Source organism: Sphaerodactylus townsendi, linkage group LG02 (genome assembly GCF_021028975.2).
Source record: "Sphaerodactylus townsendi isolate TG3544 linkage group LG02, MPM_Stown_v2.3, whole genome shotgun sequence".
Lineage (NCBI taxonomy): Eukaryota > Metazoa > Chordata > Lepidosauria > Squamata > Sphaerodactylidae > Sphaerodactylus > Sphaerodactylus townsendi.
In genome coordinates, this window is record NC_059426.1 from 135,252,078 (window position 1) to 135,274,605 (window position 22,528).

Here is a 22,528-nt window from a genome sequence, read left to right on the forward strand (position 1 = left end):
TTAAAAAATGGTTCAAATTCTGTGCAAAATAAGTGAGCAAATGTTACTTTTTACAGTTAAGAAGCAAAAACTGTGATAGCAAGAACCTTTTCGTACATTGATATATATAATATGTAAATTAATTTATAAATATAAAACTAAGTTTGGCAAACACAGAAACTAATATGGTAGTCATTCAAAAATGTTGATTTTGTGTGTGTGTGTAAGAGGAACAGAGAGATTGCTCACACTGGAATCTTTCTATATTTTAGATGAGAATTCATGTGATGTGGTTTCTATGCTTTGGGGGACAGAACAATTCATTTATGACAATCAAAGAAATAAATCTAATTCATTTACATATAAGAACATAAGAATATTAGTTAAAACTACATTTCTAAACTAAACAATAGATAGTTAGCTTAAAAAATGAACAGGTAACTTCAATGGACAGTTAGCTCCAACTTATTAGAAGTAACCAGAAAATAAAAACTGGAGTATTGTATCAGATTATATACGTATTAACAATGAAGATGCACATTAGTGGGTTGCATCCTACCTGGATGTGTTTTCTGCTAATGATGGTTGTTTCCATCAAGAAGTTATAGCCAATGCAAAGCACATTACAGCAGAGAAAACACTACCAATAATGGGAGAGTTCGAAAGGATTCAACCTAGTAGAACTGTGTTTTCTGATTTTTTAATCATAAACTTAGATTTCAATTTTCCAAAAATGAATCTGCATACACAAATCAAATTCCACAGTCACTCTTGCATACTGCAATCACAGTAAAAGATACTCTAAATCACTTGCATAGATTTTGTTGTGCAATATAAGTTTACATGCACAGTTCAGCAGCATCTGAAATATATCCCATGTTTATTCAGCTTATTTATAACCTGCTTTTCTCACTAAGGCACAAGGTGGATTACAGAGTGGAAGAAAAAATATATAGGAAATTGAATGAAAAATACAATAGGACTAGAATACAAAATGGGTCGCCAAATCTAGGGGCAGGGGGAGATTTACCTCTGCAACTACTGCCAGGAACAAATGCACAAGTGAAAGGCAAGGTACATAGGCAGGCACTCCTCAGCCCTGCCACTGTAAAAGCTGGAAGTCCCAGTCACAGTGGAGGTGCACTGGCATCCAGAACAGGTGCCAGTGATGGGGGGAGGGCATTCCCAAGGGCAGAGCTAACATTAGTCAACTCCCACCACAGGTTTGCAGTCAGTTGTGCCACAGACCTGGTCGTGGACATATGCCACCCTTCTGAGTGGTGTAAGTCCACTAGTTGCTCCCAACACCTCCAGAAAATTCTCTGGAGATGGCAGGGTGGTGGGGCAGCAGCGTCATCCCTGGCTGCCTTCACTGTCTTGATTGGGCTGTTAATCACAATGCAAGCAACAACATATAGTGTAAGATATTAAATGAATAATTCAAAAGGACTAGTAATTCAAAATTAAATGACAATGCAAACTGCCCAGGCTGACACAGTGCAAGCAATGAAGACTGGAAGGGGGGGGGGGTTGCAAAGATACAAGGCAAGGCAGTACCCACCCCCACTTCCACATGAAAACATCTTTCTAGACTGTTCTATCTACTACTGTTCTAATTCGATTATAAGAATGCCCTTCCTGAAGTCTGAGCTACTTAGATAGCTATGATATCCCAGTTCAATCAGAAATCAGCCACACTGACAGCTCTGATCTACTTGTGCTTAGTCACCAGCTTTGTAGGCAGTTCACAGTATATGTTACTACAGTGCTTCAATATTTGGAAAATACTGGACTTTTTTTCTGAACAGTTCCCTTTTTTGTATCCATATTGCCAAGGTCATTTGTAGGACTGCACAAATAGATGATAAAAACCTCCATAACAGATAAGGTGTCACTGCAAATTGAACTCTGGGCATGAAACTGTTGGGGATGCTATTGTAGCCTGATCAATATCTACCCATTATTTTTTCCCTTTCCCATTGGACACTGAAAATAATATCACATCCTGTCAAGCATTAGAAACATACTAAACCTTCAGACTTCATTTGACTTCTACAATAAGATATGCATGTATAATTATTACGTGTCTCAAATATTACAATATAGACCAATTACACAGGCCGCAAAATATCAGCAGGTTATTGACAGGTACTTCAGAAATCACAAAATGCATTTTTCAGTGCTTTTGAAAATATTTAACAAGTGTACATGAATAAATGTTCTACTGCAAGCTTCATCGTAAAAAAGTGCATCATAGTATAAATTGATCTAATCAGTGAGCTCTGAGCATTGCTGCTGCTTTGGATGCAATCATCTACAGAGTAGATATTACATAAATTTATGTAAGGCAAACTACAACAAAGGTTTCCAGTTGCAGAAATAGTTCCTCTTCATGGGATTCTTTATAATTTATTTCTTTATTCTTTTGCCATGCATATGGTCCATCTTTCTCACAGGGACTCAAGAAGGATTACACATAGTGAGTCTGCATGTTGTAGTGGTTGAGAGCAGTGGAGTCCAATCTGGAAAACCGGGTTTGATTCCCCACTCCTCTACATGAGCAGCAGACTCTAATTTGGAGAACCAGATTAAATTCCCCCACTTCTTCACATAAAGTGTGCTGGGTGACCTTGGGCCAGTCACAGTCCTCTCAGAACTCTCTCAGCCCCACCTACCTCACGTCTCTATTGTGGGGAGGAGAACACTATTGTAAACCGTTTTGAGACTCCTTACAGGTAGAGAAAAACAGGGTATAAACACAATCTCTTCTTCTACTTCAATGCAATCAACAAAGTGAGATATTCAATAAAGAATGTATTAGGTTTGCACAATTTTGGAACAAACCAAGAAAAGTTAAGCGTAGCCTAAGTATTAACAAGACACATTAATCAGTGCAAGCACTACATAATACAATTCTGTTTACAGTAAGCTATACATAGTAGTGTTAACCACAGTCCCTAATCATTTACCCAAGTAAGTTTACTAACCACTTTGTACAGTCAGAGAAGATACTGTGACAGAGAACTTACTGTGATTGTTTGGTTTCCACAACCCAACCAGAATGGTTTGTTTTTTTTAAAAAACAGACTAACACTTATTTATTGGGCAGAACAAGCACTTATCTTGTTTAATCCTAAACAGCATGCATTTCCTGAAAATACATCACACTCAACAAAAGCATTTAAATGAGGTTTTCAAAACAGAGAACAGTTACATTATGATGATATTTCTCCTAAAAACAATATTTGAGAGCTAGTGTGGCATAGTGGTTAAGAGCAGTGGACTCTTATCCTGTGAAGCCTGCTGGGTGACCTTGGCCCAGTCACAGTTCTCTCAGAACTCACTCCACCCACAAGGAGGCAGGCATGGCAAACCACCTCTGAATTTCTCTTACTTTGAAAACCCTACAGGGTTGCCAAAAGTCAGTTATGACTTGATGGCAAAATCACAGTCACAAAAACAATATTCAAAATGGGAAATGTGAATTTCCTTGATCCTTGGGAAGTTTGGGCTGCACACTGTATAAGAAACAGACCCAAGAGACCCTGACTTACATGGTCATGTGCTATCAAGTTTCTTTGCATTGTTAACTGCAGCCTTGCTACGCGATACTAGTCATTCAGACACATTAGTTCCATGATCACCTAGGCCTGAACCTTAATCTTCTCACTGTATCATAACTGTATTGTTGCAGAGATTTTGTGCAGGGTAAATAAGAGCTAGCCATATACCACTAAATATAACAGCACCAGTTGGGGCCATTTCTATCTCTTTTTCTCAGTACTGTATGAGGAAGTTGGAGGGGTGGAAACAGAACTATATCCCCCATCAGCCTTAATTTTACCCACTCCATTCCAATATACTCCGGAACTGTGCATAGTACATAGTACCAATGCGGTGTACAGCAGGACTATAACATCTTGCAATTTGGATGCTATGCTGCAATGATACACCCCAAGATTGTATTAGCCTTTTTTTGAAGCTGACTGTTCAGTCTATCTGTTAAACTATTATCAGGATTTTTTCCTATACTTTTGCAAAACATCCTAAGTACTAAAGAATCATACTTTGTCAGCTGATTTTGCTGCTTTCATGATTTCAGTATTATTGAATCCAAAATCATTTAATTATCTAATAGTTGTGTGGCCTTATCTGTGGATACTTAAATGTGTATATCTCCCCAAGTTTGCAGAAAAATCTGAAACCCTTAAAATTACATTGGTGCTTTTACATCCCCTCCCCCTAAATAAAGCGTATACAGTATATACTGTTTCTTGCTATAAATATAATCCAACCATATAATTTCAGTTTTATGTGGCATGTCAATTTGTATCATTTGTTTAATCTTCAATTCAACTCCATTTACAGATTTTTGCAATCCAAACCTTACTTCTTGGATTGGATGTTCCATCCTGTTGATCGTTTTTGACTTGTACCTTTGACAATCACCCTTGACACTAAGGCCCTTTCCGCACAGGCCAAAGAGTGCTTCCCCACTGGCAGGAATTCTGCCGGTGGAGGGGTGGGGGCCGTTCGCACGAGAGCGTGCGAGCGGCCCCTGCAGAGGCCGGCGCAGGAGACGCGGCTTCGCACGGAGCCGCCTCTTCCCCGTCCCTCTCCCACTCACCTCGTCGCCTTCGTCGCCCTGCTGGCCTCCTTAGACCCGCCCACACTGCCCTCCGACCTCCAGGGGTCGGAGGACAGTATGGGAGGGTCTTAGGAGGCCAGCAGGGCGACGACGGCAATGAGATAAGTGGGAGAGGGATGGGGAAAACAGTGCATTCCCGGCTGTGCCGTTCACATTGCGCCGCCGGGAATGCGCCTGTTTTTTGGAGGCGGCCTGACGCTGCCCTGGGGGAGGGGAGCCAGGTCGCACTGCTGCACTTTCGTAGTGCCACCTGTGCAAACGGCTCCCTGGGGACCGCGTTTTTGCCGTCCCCAGGGCGCCGTTTATGGCCCGTGCGGAAAGGGCCTAAGTGAGAAAGGCTGATTACAAATGATGTAAATAAATAAGTAAATAAATTGTCTCAAGCAGAAAGAGAATGTTTTATAAGTACATAAGACCCAAAATATAGTAAGTTAGGGTTAGAAAGCTCTTTGCTAGCAGAAGAAAGCAATTTGGTCTGTTTCCCCCTTGCCACATCAACCTTTTGGACTAAAACAGGGGTTCTAAGGGAAGAGGAAGACAGATAAACCATGTATTTATAGTTCATACAATCCAGTTAATAACATTCATTTTGATCCAAATGCTGATATTTATCCCACATACTTGGAACAAGTATTCAGTTCCAAGCCTCCTCTTCCAGTAAGTCTGCTTTGCTTTGCTGATAATGTAATTGTATGTTTCTAATAAATTATGTAAATTAGAATAATAAATAAAATAAAATAAGAGCATAAGAAGAGTTCTGATGAGACCATCTTAGCATCCTGATGCCCAAAACGGCTGAAGAGACACCCTAGGTGGCCCGTAATCATAGCACAGACCCCAAGTTTCCTCCTGTTATTGGGTCCCAACAAGTGACCTTTTGTGATACATTGCCTCTGAACACCAAGGCACATTCAGGTTAATGTGTATTATCATTTGATAATCCTATCCTCCATTGCTTAATCCCCCCTTTAAAGCAATCGGAAAATAACTGAGATCTCCTTCATCAAGGAAAGCTGACAGAATCAACTGCCCCACCTACCATTGATTCCAGTCAGTTTATCTGGTCTTAATAATCTGTCACAAACAAAATTCTGACGCAAAGTTCCAGAACACAAGAATTTTTCAGCTACAGATAACTCAACTCTATTGCAGCTAAATAGTCTACTGAAATTTCACACAAGTTGGCAGTTTTTCACTCACTAACCAAGCCTTATTGTTTCTTAATCAAACTCTAAACAAAAGTCCTTTGGATACCAGACATAGTAAATGTTCTGGAATGAATACCCAAACCTACAGATTTGTATTCAACTGAGCCAGTTATTCTCCCAAAACTAATCTGAAAGACTAAAACCCAAAGTATGTATAAAGGACTTTTCTTGGCTGGAAGTCTTTTGTTCCTTGCAAGGTCTCCTGGGAAGTGTAGTTCCCAGTGAACAGAGATTGTATTTGCAGATTTAAAGAGGGGTAATGACTGATTAACCATTTCATAACATCTTTTGAGCACCTAGTGTTGTTTTCAAAAAGACAACTGGCTATTTTCTGTATTCCATATATGTAATGTTTAACTTTTAGTAGAAAACTAGTGTGGTGTAGCAGTCAGAATGCTGGGTTAGGCCTCAGGAGACACATGTTCGAATCTCTGCTTACTATGAAATTAACTGAATGATCTCAAACCAGTTATTTTTTCCCAGCCCAATCTTTATCAGTGCATTTATTGTTAGGATAAGATGCTGGAGGTGATAACCCTGTTATGCACCCCTTAGACAAGGGGTAAGATATAAATTCAGGGGGAAAAAAGTGCTGCATTACACCAAGCCAGAAGTAATAATCCCTCCCCTGCTGAGTAGATGTTATAGCCTAAACAAGTCTACTCAGAATACTACTTGAGTGTATTCAGTGGTGCTTACTCCGAGGAAAGGGTTTTAGGGTTGCACTGTTATGTGTCTTGCAAGGTTTCAGCAGACTTAAAATGTACATGTTCGTGTCTATCTCTCTAGCGCTTAACAGTCAGATCCTATTCATAAGCTCAGGGCAACAAATATTTAGTTTCTTCTGCTACCTTACATTCTTGTTAAGCCAATGTACTTTCAGAAGCATGAACTGTTTGTTAATCATTACGTCTACTCAATGAGCTCTACAAACACTTCAGGGCTCAGGCTGGAGTTAATTTATTCACAAACCATGTTAGCATTCCAGAGTGAGACTTGGCATTCTTCCATCAAAAAGCACCTGTTAAATATTTGGAAATAATTGTATCAAGTAACTTGAATAACAACTTTATAAAAGATTGTATCTCATTAAAAATCCTATTGATTAGGTAAGTTGGAAGAAGGAAAAAATCTGTTTACAAAAATCTGCAATCAAAAGACAGATTACCATTTCCCTTCCTTAACTTGTTGGCTGAAATGAACAAAACATCAATAAACAAGTGATTAAAATACTGGTAATACGATTTGGACAAATAAACCACTACTGGTGAAAAAACTGACCAATTATGATTGACTAATATACCTTATCTTGCCTTATATTCTGAACATGGTAAAACAAGCTTCGCGGGTGACATCTCTGCAATCCGTACACCAATAAAATAAGTGAGGTAAGCCAGTCAAAACTTTTTGACTTGAAGCAGTGAATAGAGGTCTGTCCAACTAGAATCCCATTTTTCACCCTGGAAATTTATTAGGAAATTCTCCTGTCTAGGGATTCAAATTTCAGAATGGTAGCAATATTAGTCTAGACTGTAGATTGTCAAAAGTAATAGGGAGACCTCTGATACAATCCCTATCTTGGTTGCCAGCCCCAGGCTGGGAAATATTTGGAGATTTTGAAAGCGGAGGAGCCTAAAGAAGATGGTTTTGGGGACAGAAGCTAATTCAATGGGATCATCATCATCAACCTTTTTATTGGCATAAGTTTAAAATACAACAGGGAGGTTGAGGAGAATCAAGTTAAAATAAGTAGGTTCGAACATTTCCAGCAGTTAAAACAATAAATAAAAAAATAAACTAAAATCTGTGGCGAATCTGCTGTGCCAGAATTCAATGGGATATAATGCCTCAGAGCCCACCTTCCAGAGTGATGATTTTCTTCAGGTGAACTGATCTCTGTCACCTAGAAATTATATATAACTAGCAGGCCCGGCCACACGTTGCTGTGGCAATTGTCCTTCTCATCACAGTCCGCAACCCAAACAGATGTCCAATGATCCCCAGCATAGCCTTTTGGGGTGGTCAAATGGAATCCCTCTTTCCCTTTTCAATGCACATTGTTATATGGTGCTGTCTTGTTTTTTTAGTATAAGGTAACCCTTTCCATTCCACAACGGAACTGTCCAGAGTACGAATCCCGCAGAGTGCGAATCCCGTTGACACGTTCAGTCCTAGCTTGGGTAAGGCAAGGAGGTTATCCCAGTCAGGCAGCAGAGGCAGGGTGGTGAGGCGCTCAGATTGAGGCCAGATCCCTGGGTTCTTAAAGGGCCATGTGCAAAAGAAGCGGAGCTGGTAGTGTTGGTTCGCCCCCACCCCACGGATTTTCTTAGAAGAAAAAGGCAAACTCCAGCACGCTTTTAGTAAAAGAGAGCTGTGGCGAATATGGGTGAGGAAGTGGGTAAGTGGTGGTTGAATGTGAGGGAGGGCAAGTGAGGTGTTGAACTACCTGGTTTCACTTCTTTCCGGCAGGACAGAAGCAGTAAAGATTCTGGGAAGCAGAAAGGAGGGGGTTTAAGCCTCTATGTGAATAAGAGCTGGTGCACTAATGCAAGCATCACAGGGGGTCACTGCTCAAGGGAATTGGAAAGTATGACTATTAGATGCAGACCCATATATCTGCCACGGGAGTTTAGTGTGGTTATCATCATTGCGGTATACATTCCACCTGATGCTAATGCTGCCATAGCTTTGAGCTCTCTGTATAACATTGTTGAAAACCAGCAGAAAAAGCATCCTGATGCTGTGCTCATTATAGGAGGAGACTTTAATCATACTAATTTAAAAACAGTGCTCCCTAAACTCTACCAGCATGTTAGGTGCCCCACTAGAGGATCCAATACATTGGATAAAGTGTATACCAACATTAAGGATGCCTACAAGGTGATACAATTACCACACTTGGGTCAGTCAGACCATTTGTCACTGTTTCTGGCACCAGCATATATTCCACTTGGGAGGCGGGTGTTGCCTGTAATAAAGACTGTAAAATCCTGGCCTGATGATGCCTCTAAACTACTTCAAGATTGTTTTGAGACAACAAATTGGGATGTTTTCTACCACCCAGATCTGGAGGAGTATACCACTGCTGTTCTGAGTTATATCACCTACTGCACAGACACTCTTACTGTGGATAAGAGCATCCGGATTTACTCCAACCATAAACCCTGGATGACAAGGGAGGTTCAGCGACTTTTGCATGACAGGAATATTGCTTTCAGATCTGGTGATGAGGCAAAGTATAGTGCGGCGAGAGCCAGTCTCAAGAGAGGCATTCGACAAGCCAAGATGAGTTATAAGAGAAAAAATTGAAGATTATTTTAATAATAACAACATGAGGCAGGTGTGGCAGGGGATTCAACAAATTACCAATCATAAACCAACCAATGACATCTCTGTAGATGGGGATTCTTCTTCTCTGGCAGAGGAGCTAAATCACTTTTTTTGCCCGCTTTGAAACAGGTCTATCAGAAGGAGATGACACACAGCCACTAGGTGATTGCAGCTCACACCTCACTGTGGAGGAACATGAGGGTGAGGCAAGTTTTGAGGGCTGTGAATCCAAGGAAGGCTGCTGGACCGGATGGTATTCCCGGTCGGGTGTTAAAGGAATGCGCTAACCAACTGGCTGGTGTTTTTACTGGGATCTTTAATCGATCTTTATCCCAGTCCACCATTCCATCTTGTTTGAAAGCTTCCACCATTGTTCCACTACCAAAGAGATTTCCTGCTGACAATCTTCAGGATTATAGACCAGTGGCACTCACCCCATCATCATGAAGTGTTTTGAAAAACTGGTCCATAGGCATATTAGTTCTTGCCTTCCAGATACATTTGATAAACATCAGTTCGCATATCGGACTAATAGATCTACGGAGGACGCCATTGCCATTAGCCTCCACACAGCTTTGACGCATCTGGAACAGCAGGGGAATTATGTGCGAATGCTCTTTGCGGACTTTAGTTCCAAGATTTAATACAATCTCGCCACAAAGACTGGTGACAAAACTTGTGGACCTTGGACTCTCACATTCAATCTGTTTGTGGATTAGGGACTTCTTGTCTGGACATTCCCAGAGGGTTAGACTGGGAAATCGGGTTTCCTCAGTTCTTACTCTAAATATGGGAACGCCACAGGGCTGTGTGTTGAGGCCTTTACTGTTCACCCTTTATACATATGATTGTACTCCTGTCTATCATAGTAACACCATTATCAAATTTGCTGATGACACAACGGTGGTGGGGCTCATCTCTGGAGGGGATGAGTCTGCCTATCGGAATGAAGCGGACCCACTGCTCTCATGGTGCAGGGAAAATAACCTGGTTCTTAACACTAACAAGACAAAGGAGCTCATAGTGGACTATAGAAGGAATAGCTCAGAAATTCAGCCCTTGACTATAAATGGAGATCAAGTGGAGCGGGTGGCTAGTTTTAAATTTCTGGCCGTTATGATTAAAGAGGATTTGACCTGGGGAGTACAGACTGCCGCGGTGGTTAAGAAAGCCCAGCAAAGACTGTACTATCTGAGACTTTTAAGGAAGCAGCAACTGGATGGAAAACTCCTGGTGTCCTTTTACCGCTGTGCTATAGAGAGTGTCCTAACCTACTGCTCTGTGTATGGTTCTCCAGTTGCACAGTGGCGAATAGGAAGGCGCTCCAAAGGGTGATCACTACTGCACAAAGGATTATCGGCTGCCCTCTCCCCTCCTTGGAAGAAATCTATAATGCCCGAAGCCTAAATAAAGCCCAAAATATTCTGAGGGACCCGTCTCATCCAGCACACTCTCTTTTTAAACTGCTACCATCTGGCAGACGATACAGGGCCCTCAGAACTAGGACAAAGAGGTTTAGAGACAGCTTCTACTCTAGAGCTGTGGCTATGCTAAACTCCGCTGCTTCATATTGATGTATTTGGGGCTGTGTAGGGATGGGTGGAGGATGATGATGTATGAGTCTGAAATTGTGTGCATCGAGGAATGCTGCTGTAAATTTCGTTGTGCGTGCACAATGACAGTAAAATGCTTATGCTTATGCTTATGCTATGTGTGTGAGGATGAGCTGGATGTGTATTGTGTGGTAGCAGTGGGTGAGGCACAGAGAGTGAAAGTTACCTGCATGTGTGTGTGGGGTGGGCACCCCACCTAACATCACACATGGCAAAGTGTGTATGTGTTTCACTTCCACTCGTATTACCTAACAGTATTACCTATTTACTGTTTTCACTGCTCATCTCTGGCCATCTCTGCGAACATTCTAAGGGCATACCAAGCCCTCAGGCCACAGACATGCTGCACAAACATTCTGAGGGTGACAGTTAAACACAGCCAGCTTCATGGCCTGGTGCACCAGGAAAAAGATGTTTTACCTGGCTCAGGTATGGACTTTCAGTGATTTGAAGGTCCGATTACCTGCCTACAACAGGGAGGGATGTCATGTGAAAATTTGGGGGCGATCCGTCCAGCAGCTTCTGAGGGAGACCATCAGGGACAAACACATGTTTAGATTTTTATATATATAGATAGTGCTGTCAATTGGGTGGGAGCCCAGCTGGTAGGGGGGAGGTTCAGCTGTGAGCTGGGACTGGCCTGCCAGCTCTCTTACCAGTCTCTACTTGCCCTTCCTGGCTTGCCGGGGGGGAGGGAGGGAGTGGGTAGGTGGACAATGTGATAGAGACAAGTGGCACCTGGGTCAGCATCTGCCCCCCCCCCAGAGATGTGCCCCTCGTCCTGAGCAGCATATTCTGTTCTAGAGTGAGGTTTTGAGAGATAGTTTGAGATTTGCCATTGGCTCTTGAACTTGTCCTCCCTCTGTCTGGTCTCTGGAGCACCTCTCTTCAGTGGATTACCTGCACAATGGGATCTTTCCTATCTACCTGCATGGAGAAGATATTGAAGAATTTGGCTGAACCAGTTTAATATCTGAAAAAGATTTTCTTGTTTTAATTATTAATTCCAGCTTGTTTTAGTTGATTGCTTGGCCTTGATAGTGGGTTTTCATCCCAAGGACCCAGACCTCTGGAAAGGGGGGAAAAAGGAAGCTTAGTCCTTTTCCCTATTGTTCTTGTCCTTATTTGCAAGGGTGGAAGAAGGCATCACCTTCTTCTTTTGCTTGGTTTCTATAAGTACCTTTTCTAGTGCCTCCTCACCAAACAGCAGCCTGCCTCCAGAGAGAATAGACCTTCTCTACCTTCTACTTCTAATTAGAAATGAGTTAAAATTAAATACTGTTAATAATTATCCAATTCTTGGTAAAAACTGTATAAATGATGCTATATAAATATCCTTCAAAAGGTAATAAAATAAGAACTATTGCAGTATTAAAAGTAAGATGTTCTTTCAAGGATGAGAGAAGTTTGTTTTTGGCTACTGTCAAATGAGCAGAAGTATACAAGCCTAGCAAAAGGGTTTTTTCTCTCTCTCTACTTCCAGGAGCACTATAATTTCATCTAACTAGTAGGTGTTTCTTCTGAAAAGAATAACAATTGATAAAGCCATACAGTTCTATACCACAAATATAGCAGTCAGCTTGTTGCTTCCCCAAAAATCTTCAAATGTAAAATTATTTTTGAAATCTCTACATAAAGCTGCATTAAAACTCACGTAAAAACAAATAGCCTGCTTTGAATATTTTCGCTAAGTTTTCTTTAGTTAACACCCAATCTACCTACTGTCTTTTGGGATTTAGTAACCTGAAGTCTATGCTATGAGTGAAGGTATGTAAAGAAAGGCATTTTTATCAACTGCAAAAAACACACAGCAACAATTCTATAGGAAGTTTTTCCTTTCATGAAGGCATGATGCCAAGTCGTTGTTTATCAAATTGTTTAAGAATGTAGAAAATAAGAGGCTTAAACTAGCAATTTCAGAGGCAAGACTAAAATATCATGCTTTATTTAGACTGTCTCATGCCACTGCACATTACGCTTGGCAAAGTAAAGACCCTTTTTCATACCAACTCCTTCTGTGAACAGAAAAACAAAATGACTCCAGGCAATGCCACGATAATGTATGAAACAGTAACACTCTTGCTCTTCCATAACTCCAGCCTGGGAAGAAAAGGTATGTGAAAACGGACTGCTGTCACGCAAGAATTACATTCAGACACCAGTACTTGAAGTGGCAGTATAAACAACCATTAAAGAGAAAGAAGGAAGATCCCTAGATGGAAAAGCTTGGTCCTGAAATCAGAGGGGAAAGTGTGTGTCCAGAATGACAAAGCAATCCACAGCAGGTGGGATTTGGTGCAGAAGCAGATTGAACAGATTAACCAGACAAGTGAAATGTTTTCATTCCCAAACCCCACTAAATGGTGTTCAAGTCCAGGGCTCCATGTATGCTGCAATGTGTGTACACAAAGGGATGTGGCTTCAGAGTTGCTCTTAAGAGCAGAGTAAACAAGCTTCTGCAGCAATTGGAAAGCTTTTTCACCCAGGTCAATAAATCTTCAATTAACTGTCCCTTTAGGTCCATTTATACCCCATTCTGTCATATTAGATTATAACAGGGGTGGAAATTCAATTCAATTGAGGATGGTTTATTTAGAAGGTAAATTTCTAAATCCCAAAGTATTGTTTGCCATAGATTTTTATTGCTCTAACAGAAATGCAGATGATACACAGTTAAATATATCCTTGTCCAAATCTCCTGGTGATGCAGTTAGAGGCCCTAAAACACTGCATGGCTGCTGTGGTAAAATAGCTAAGATGAATACATTGAAATTAAACCGTGGAAACGTTGGTTGGGAAGGTTGTGCTTCTACTTTTGGTGGGGTTTGACTGACCCTTGCTGACTCAGTTAAGAGCCTTTGGATTGCACTGTATCCAACATTATTGGTATAGAAACAAATTAATGTAGCTTGCAAAAAACTTTCTTCCCACTCACAGCTTAGCCAAGTAGACATGCCCATACCTCTATATGGACAATCTGGTCACCTGGATCCATGCTGCAGTAACAAGACTAGACTACTGTAATGCACTCTACATAGGTCTCCCCTCAAGGTCTAGCTCCAGCTATAAGCAGCTGCCCTTCAATGTCAAGTGTTTGTTGTTTAAGAACACTAAAAGCTTGACCCTCGTCTAACAAGAGAAGTTGATCAAATGCAATTCCTATGTTTTTATTTGGTTGTGAATTGTAGTATACCAGATGGAGTTGAAACAATCACTTAGCAGGAAATATGTCAAACTGCTCAGAGATGCTCTGGAATGAAGGTGGAGCCAAAAATTTAAAGCCAAACCAGAGAGGAAATCATGTTAGATCCAGTTTCCAAACAAAGAACTTGGTATGTTATCGAGTTTGGAAGACCCAATAGTCAGTGAAAAGAACAGAGATTGAACACTTTCTAGTTTGACAATGGCTCCCCAGATTGGTGCACCGCAAAGTAACCGTGGCAATAATTTAGATTGAAAAACTTTCATTGCGGCTGGGAAGAAATTACTATCTCTCCTGTAGAAAAATCTTGATACCGCCAACACTTTAGTTTTGATTGTGTTTATGGCCATATGGGTGTGAGTGGTCCAAGTCAGGGAATGATGGAAGGTGATTCCTAGATATCTAAAGGAATGGACCTGTTCAATCCTCATGCCATTTATTTTTGTATTAATGTATTAATGTATTAATTTTTTTGACTTAGAAAAGACCAACACTTTTGACTTGTTGTAGTTTATCGACAGTGTGACACGGGCAACAGGGTCCATGAACCCACGTTGCCTGTGTGGAATCAGTTTCTGTCTCACCAAAAGATCTCACCAAAAGGAGATTTTTGAATCCAACCATCCCCACTTCCTGGACCTCCTTCCTTGTAGAATGTTCCTGTTGGGTTCTAGTGTCCAGTGTCCCCCAACCCAAACACCAAGCCAGGTTGGGCAGACAGTGGCAGCAAGCTGCCACTTTCCTGCTGGGCCTGGCAACAGCTTCCCCATCCCCCTCATACTCCAGCTGGTGCAAACATCAAACTGGTTTGCTTTATCTCTTTCCGTCCTCTGATTAGATGGGCAGTCCAATCCGCAAGCATCTGACAGCTGGGAACAGCACTGCTACCACACTGTCAAGATGTCTCCAGAGGGCTATCAGGCAGTGAGGGGAGGCAGCTAAGACCAAAAAACCCACAGTCAGCCTGAAAATCCTTCATAGGACTAAATGGAGTTATGCCACCCTTTAGGGTGGCATAAGTTTAAATCTTTCCACCCTGGAAACCCCCAGCCCCACCCCCCCACCCTGGACTAGTGTCTGATCTTCAGTGGTGCCCACTTCTGGATTTTGCTACCACAGAGCTAAAGGATGCTTTGGTCCTCCCTGCCAGTGGGTGTGTCCTTTACAACATTACTGGGGGCAAACATGCTGGTGCAGCCTCACAGCACCTCAATGAGCCCATTCACACACACACATATACCCCATAGGACTAGGCCATTAGACTTTAAAACTCATTAACACATTTATTTAGCTCTCAAGCAAAAATGTTTTGTAGAGATCCCTCCACTGAAATGAAGATAGGTTTCCAACATACATGTTAAATCTGATGTTTCTTATTTGGATTAGTTTGTAATTTGAGTCATAAAATAATTCTGCCTGCCTGTACCCCTTATAAGAGGTGGCAGAAGAGATCTGTCATTCTTCCCTGGTATCTATAATGCTACTGTGGCTGTATTCAATGAAGAAGGCTGGGAAATGTGGTTCTTGAAGTCCTTACCAAAGAGATTGAAAACTTTGTGGGGGGAAAAGTGAATACCAGCATTTGTGACTGAGGCAAGTGGTGGCGCAGCGGACAGAAGGGAGGGTGAAAAATTGCTTCCACAAAAGTTATATGCAACCCACAAAGTGCTAGGAAACTTCATAATTTTACTGAAATTGTTACCTTGGCGTTTACTATGGCACACACTGCTACTCAGATTCTGTATCTCATTTGTGATATATCTAGAATTCTGTATTACATTTGTGATATATCTAGACTTCTTAGTTCAGAATTCTCAATTATGGGTTTAACTTAATGGTATGGAATTTATAGTAACATTCTTGATTTAATTGACACCCCTGTAAAGTTTTAAAATTCACTTATTGGCTTACTTCTTAGTTTTCAACAATGTAGCTATTTCAGAAGTGTGACAGTCCCATAAGTGTGATCTTTATTTAAATTGTAATAAATCTGTATTCATGTTTTTTGCATTTGTAGAAAATGTAAATAAATTAGAACAAGATTTTCTTCTTCAAAATGAGATTATTTCTCATTCAAGTTCTAAAGCTAATTGTAAAATTGTTTAAATATATCTAAGTGAAAATTCTACATTTGATAACTACATTGGATGAAAAATGTGAACATATTTATTTATTTACTATATTATTTATAGTCTGTTTTTCTCACAAGGTGGATTACACAAAGTGAGTCAATACAGTCAACAAAATGAAACATTCAATGACCAGTGCATTTAGAATTTTAGAAGTCTGGAACCACCAGAAAGAACTAAAACATAATCTTGTATTAAGCAGTACAGAAATTTAAACAGGATCCGACTCCTAATAAGCTATATGCAGGAGGATAGACCACAGTATCTATCATTTATCCAAATAAGTGGGAGAACATTTTTATCGAGTGCAACCTGAGCAGAAAAGCCCTCTTGAGTAGTTCAGACACGGGAGCCACAACAGAGAAAATGTGTGTATGGGCAGTTATTGATTTTGCTCATTCAAAGGTTGGCACCTGCAGAAGACCCTGCTGACATGAGTGAAGTTCTTGTGCTAGTGGTGTGGGAGACAGACAGTCCCACAAATCAGAGGAGCCAAGGCCATGAAAGTCTTTGTATTTGATAGGCAATACCATAAACTGAGCTTTAGTACAAGGGCCAGTCAATGGAGCATCTGAGAGCCAGTGTGGTGCACTGGTTAAGGTGTCAGACAAGGATCTGGGAAACCCACGGGAAACCCACGTTCAATGCTGAATTACTTTTTAATTTTTTTACAGGGCAATTCCTAAGCAGAGTTTGTGCTTCTAAGCACACTCTCTTTGGTGAAGTTAGAAGGATGTTCAGGGTCGCACTGCAAATCCGTGTCACTATTTCACTCTGAAACCTGTTGTGTTTTTGCCAAAAATGAGAGTCATTTTTCATTTTTTTCTGTCTTTATGTTTTCTTATCTTCATCTTTGTGGGGGGGGGGGTTGTTGTTTCTAGGCTCAGTGACAACATATCTCTGAAAAGTTGTTTTGGAGGCCATGTACCATAGTTTCAGAGAGCTCTGCATTGCTCAACGCTTTGCAGGTTTAATATCATTAACCCAAGCAGCCTTCTTAAAGCCCATGAGCTGCCAAAAAGCTTAAATATCCAGTGTCAGCATTGCAATTTCTTTGGTAAAGCAGCACTATTATTTACTTTCATAAACATAATGTCTTCAAAATGACTCCATTTGCTATCTACCAGAGAAATTTAGTAAACGGTAAGCTGACCTTGAAGGTTTGTGTATAGAAACTGGCAGGGTAGTTTGTTAAATTTTAGAGCTAGGAGTCTGGGGGGCAGGAGAATAAACACATAACGGAGAGTGAATTATATATTTAGATTTTTATAGAACTCACTACTGAGACTGCAAAATTTGGGCACAATGCAGGTGACCTTTGATTTACACAAATGGTACAGTATAAACTAAATTCTAAAGTAACACATACTTTGCATATGAAGTAATCAGATCTAACTTTTTTTTCTTAGGTAGTGAGGAGAATTTAAAATGCATGCTAACGAGTAAAGGATACTTGAGAACTTCACATAATGAGAACTACAGAACTTTTACGCTAAAGGTGATGCTTTCCAACTGGGCCATGTGCCCCAGTTGACAGCCCAATGTGGGATAAGTAGCCTTGGGAATGTGCCAGAAGGGGAGGGACTTCACAGTGGCAGACTTCGGGGTGAGTTCTTGCTGCATTTTTCCTCCCCAGGTGTCCATGGTGGAGGAGGTGATGCGACTGCCAATCACCCTGTGCTTCCCTCCCTCCCCTTCCCAAGTGCCTGGTATGGAGCCTACACAAAGGAGGGAGTCTTGCCGGATAGGAGAAGGACAGCGGGGACTGCAGGGCTCTAACTGGTACAGCCAGCCAAGGCCAATGGGAACCCTGAGGAACTACTGTGAGTAGTGATCCACCCTACCAACACTCCATCTGGCACTTGAGCATGCATACTCACAAAGCACTGTGGAGGTAGTGGGCAGGCCTCCCCATTACCCACACTCCCTCCAGCCCAAATACTAAGCCAGGCTCACCTGCCTCCCCCCACCCGCAACTCACTGCTCACTCAGTTGCTCACCTACTCATAGTCCTTTGGGACTATTTTCTACTGTGGAAGCACGCACTTCTACCGCACCACTACTGACAGTACTTTTATCCTTTTCTGAAACAGAGTATACATCAGACCCAAAGCCAGCATTATTAGAAACAATCTCAGCAGCAACGTATTATTAGTCCTATTGTATTATTATGTTATTGTTTATTTACTTCATTGTGCACCGCGCTGAGCCCTTCGGGGGAGGGCGGTATATAAATTAAATATCTAATCTAATCTAATAAGAATCTCTTGAATTTTTTGTTCAATATAGTTGAACTGGTTTAGCAGCTAAACGCTATGTTTAAAACTTTAAAAAACATATTTTATTGTATTTTGTAAATGACATATAATCATGTACATATAATGAAATTCTATATATCCCTCCCCCCTTAGTAACTGATCGTAACCCTCAAATGTAAGCAAGGTAATTATAAACAATATATACAATAAGCATATACAATAATACTATTGGAAGAGTTCAACATACTACTATTCGATAATAAAAATACGTAAATAACATATAAACATTAACATACAGAAGAAAGCCATATCTTTTTTTGAGAAGACTGATATGATGTTAGGAAAAATAAGAACTATCTAATTTATAATAAGCTGCATAAATTATATGCATGGCTATTTGTTACATTGGAAATATATATTTTAAACATGTTAATGTGTTCAATGTCAATAAACGTTATATATATATAACGTTTATTGACATTGAACACATTAACATGTTTAAAATTTTATATATAGCACACCAGTTTATATATAGCACACCAGCTATAGCTGAAGCTCTGTTTGGACATACAGATGATGAGGAAGAATCCAGTTTTGAAGGATTTTAACTCTTTGTGTTTTAGCTTGGTTGCTGATTGAGATAAGGTTTTTGTACTTTTAAAGTTATTGTTGATACTATATTGTTTTTGTTGACCCTCTTTTCCACTTACAAAGCTAGTTTACTGTTTTTCTTTGAAATAAATATTCAAAAACATTGAACCTACTGATGCCTTAATTAATGTAATTTTATTGGTATCTATTTTTATTTTTGAAATTTACCAGTAGCTGCTGCATTTCCCACCCTAGACTTATACTCAAGTCAATAAGTTTTCCCAGTTTTTTGTTGTAAAATTAGGTGCCTTGGCTTATATTCAGGTCGTCTTATACTTGAGTATATACAGTATGTATTTTAAATCCCACAAATGTGATCCAGCCACTCAATGCTAATTAAACATAGATAAGTACTACAAATCTCTATTTTGACTTCCTGCCCATCTCCCATTGTAGAAGTTATCCATATTATAGCAACTTTCTATTAATATCAAAAACAAGAAAGCTTTAAAATCTTTCCAAATACTTTAACCCGAATTCCATTTCTAAAAAAGACAACTGCAAAAGTATCTACATAATACCCTTATCTCCCTAACTTAATTCAAGAATTGATAACTTATATATAAAAATTCTTCATCCCTTTTTACAAAAATTCCTACCATTTTGTATGATTAAAGCTGACATCTGATATTTCTCTATTATATTAATATCCAAAATTTTAATCTATTTAATCAGCTTTCAACATATAATTTGATACTTCAAAGGCTAGATATTTTTAAAGTAAAATTCTTATTGTTCTTGTTAAAAAAATTTGTAGCACTTGCTGTAGAGGTGTTTCCAGTTGTGGGATCCAAAAAATTTAATAACAGGATGGTGGTGGGATTCAAACAGTGGCGCCGCTGCACACATGCACCTCCAGTCCCTATTGGGCAGGGAGGCTACTTTAGTAACCCCTTCTCGGCACTCAGAAAAAAATAGTAACCACTTCTAGAGAAGTGGTGAGAACTGGTTGGATCCCACCTCTGGGTGTTTCTCTGTTGTTGACCTTTGTATGTAAGACGAGGCTTAAATGACCCTCCCATTTAAGCAAAGTGAATCTTATCTGTTTCTTCTTTATCAACTAAAAAGCATAGACCTTTCTCTTTTGTAAGACTCTCAATGGTAGTTCCTTCATTACGATGATATCTTTATCCTCCACTTTGAATGGTAATTTCTGATGGATTTGATCAGCAGTTTCTTTTTCAAAGACAAATACAATATCTCTGCAAAGTCCCGTGATTTTGGATTCTTCCGGTTTAAGCAATGGTAGAGGATGGCTCAAACTCATTTTCATACCTGAAGCTTCAAGGTACGGCTTTAATGACAGCCAAATTAATCTCCAGGGTAAGGAGAGAACAGGGAAATGCCATACTCACTCCTGAAGGGGACTATGTGGAAACTCAAACCATGGAGTCCATCTGGGATGGAGAAATAGGAGCTAGTGGTATCAACACCATTCCCAGTTGGAACTGCCTGCTCCTCCCAACTTTGTGAGGATTACATCCAAGCTGTGCTACCTCTTGTTAATGAAGAAGAAAAAAGAGATTTAAAAGAGAAATCCAAAACCCACTGCACATATTGCAAGGAAAAATTTGAAGACCACCTTAAAAGGTATGGAAGATGCAGGAAACGTAAAAATTATAAAATATAAACAAATGTAAAAGAGACTAACATAAAGAAGAATTGCTGAATTGAAGACATTGGAGAGTGATTGCTGATCAGCGACTTTGTAAGAAAACTGATCAGACAGATTCTCAGGTTGGCAAATTGCCATAATAATACCAGAAAAGAAAAGCCATTTTTACAAACGTCATTCCATAAAAGAGGGAAGCAATAGTGGTTCTGGAGAGATTTTTAGCAGTGTGGTGTAGTGGTTCTGAGCAGGTGGATTCCACTCTGGAGAACCGGGTTTGATTCCCCACTCCTGCCTCTGAGTGGCAGAGGCTTATCTGGTGAACTAGATGTGTTTCTGCACTCCTTGGACTAGTCACAGTTTTTCAGAACTCTCTCAGCCCCACCTACCTCACAAGGTGTCTGTTGTGGGGAAAGAAAGGGAAAAGGAAAAGGAGTTTGTAAGCCACCTTGAGTCTCCTTTCAGGAGAGAAAGGTGGGGTATAAATCCAAACTCTTCTTCAAACTCTTTGTTTGTAGGTGACTGCTGCCCAGTGACATCTACGGGCCATTAGAGATACTAAAGATATTTTTGCGCCAATATTTTACACAGAGATAAAGGAGACATAAGAGGCATTGGTGACATAAGAACACATTAGAGACATAACAGCCTCAACCAGGAAAGGTTCGGTTTCTTTAGAGATAATGGAGCTATCTGGAAATGTGAAAGATGTGTCTTTTAATATACAGACTTTGCAATTTGAAATAGACTGGAAATTTAGTACTGGAAATATCCCAAGCAAAGGGTTGGGACATATATCAGTAAAAATTGCTGAATTATTACAGGAGTTTAAAGAGACTGATTTTTTTAAAAAACTGTACAGCTGAAAAAATACTTAAAAACAACAAAGGAGGAGGTTAAAGATATTTTTTTTAGTATGAACTCTGTACAGACGGAGCTTAAAATTCATGACCAGGCCATACTTTTCCCTGAATAACAGACACAAAGTCTTAATGCTAAGGTGGATAAGAGAAGAACAGGATCCTTCAAAAGAAAATCTTAAAAAGAAAATTGCCTCAACTTTGGCTAATTTTCTGAAAATGGAAGAGGAAAAGATGGCAGCAAAAATTGAAAAAGTCTACATATTGTAGTTAAAATATATGCTTTTTGATACAGGGTTAATGGTTTCCGGCAGAGAAAAGTGCACAGAATTCTATACCAGAACATGTTTTGAAAGGTTTTTTTTCTTTTTGTTAAGCTTAGTTTCTGAGATTTTACAAGAACAGTCTAGCCCAATTTACCTAGGTCAATTACATATATTAATCCTTTTTTTCCTCAGCTATTTATATTCCTTAGCAAACATAAAATATGTGACTAGCACATGAGCATTTTTCCCATGCATATGCACAAGTGAGTCCTAATGTGGGAATGCTGCCATGAAACATGTAAAGGTGTACACTATAGATTCTTGTATGTTATTTCCACTTTATATGTATGCTGAAGGAACGTGGGCAGCCCAGCTGGGGGGGGGGGTTGGCTCTTGGAGCTGTTATGAGGCTGCGCTGGCACAATTGCCCACCCTGCCATTGTCAGTGGCACTTACGCTGGTGGGGAGGGCAAACAGGGAGACAGGTGCGCAACATGGAGCTCTGCAGAATCCAACTCAGAAGAACATGCACCCTGCAGAGCAGCACAGGCCTAAAACTGGACGCTGCCAGGGCTGGGAGCAGGCTAGGAGCATTCCCAAAAATGAGGCTGACTAGAAAGCTTCCATGTGACTTTGAGTCAGGAAGACCCCTGGCACAGAGTTCAGATTTATGCCACCCTAAAGGTTGACATAATTCCATTTTACCCTATGGAGGACTTTCAGGCAGTCAGGGATTTTCTGGCATTTGCTGACTCTCCATGCTGCCTGGAAG

General features: G+C 40.3%; 1 protein-coding gene across 4 annotated transcripts in view; it reads right to left on the minus strand.

The window, feature by feature from the left end:
* Positions 1 to 22,528, minus strand: part of PRKD1 (protein kinase D1) — a 137,860-nt gene that overhangs the window by 65,549 nt on the left and 49,783 nt on the right. The window lies entirely within an intron of this gene.